Source organism: Amblyomma americanum, chromosome 11 (assembly GCF_052857255.1).
Source record: "Amblyomma americanum isolate KBUSLIRL-KWMA chromosome 11, ASM5285725v1, whole genome shotgun sequence".
In the NCBI taxonomy this organism is placed as follows: Eukaryota; Metazoa; Arthropoda; class Arachnida; order Ixodida; family Ixodidae; genus Amblyomma; species Amblyomma americanum.
The window spans coordinates 36,183,479-36,184,186 of record NC_135507.1 but is presented as its reverse complement, the minus strand read 5'-3'; the positions used below and the strand labels follow the sequence as shown (position 1 = coordinate 36,184,186).

Genomic DNA, 708 nt, shown 5'->3' with positions numbered 1-708 from the left:
TATTATTATTATTATTATTATTATTATTATTATTATTATTATTATTATTATTATTATCAAACTCCACCGGTCGGTTCCAGAATTAAAATAATAATAATTGGTTTTTGGGGAAAGGAAATGGCGCAGTATGTCTCATATATCGGCGGACACCTGAACCGCGGCGTAAGGGAAGGGATAAAGGAGGGAGTGAAAGAAGAAAGGAAGGAAGAGGTGCCGTAGTGGAGGGCTCCGGAATAATTTCGACCACCTGGGGATCTTTAACGTGCACTGACATCGCACAGCACACGGGCGCCTTAGCGTTTTTCCTCCATAAAAACGCAGCCGCCGCGGCCGGGTTCGAACCCGGGAACTCCGGATCGGTAGTCGAGCGCCCTAACCACTGAGCCACCGCGGCGGCTAGAATTAAAATCCCCTTTTATGAATAAACATATGATGCCTGGCTGTGACAATATGAGAATTCGCACAGTACCACGGTCCACAATTCTGCGTGTAAGCGGGTCACAACGTCCGTATGAAAAGGCGATCAAAAGTTGTTCTCGTGGACAACCACTGCAGTGTTAGTTAAGACGCCGTTCTGCTTCTCTGCGATCGTTACTTTGCTATTGCGTAGTGTATCACTTATCGCACACGTGCCGGTGAAGTTGACGCAAAACGTTTGGCAAGATGCCGGATTCTCCGGATCAGTGGACAGAGCAACAGAGCTACCAG

At 46.8% G+C, this 708-nt stretch overlaps 1 non-coding gene across 1 annotated transcript; it reads right to left on the bottom strand.

The window, feature by feature from the left end:
* Nucleotides 1–322: 322 nt before the first annotated feature.
* Nucleotides 323–394, bottom strand: TRNAG-ACC (transfer RNA glycine (anticodon ACC)). The gene has a single exon. It is a non-coding gene; the product is annotated as a tRNA-Gly (tRNA).
* Nucleotides 395–708: the final 314 nt, after the last annotated feature.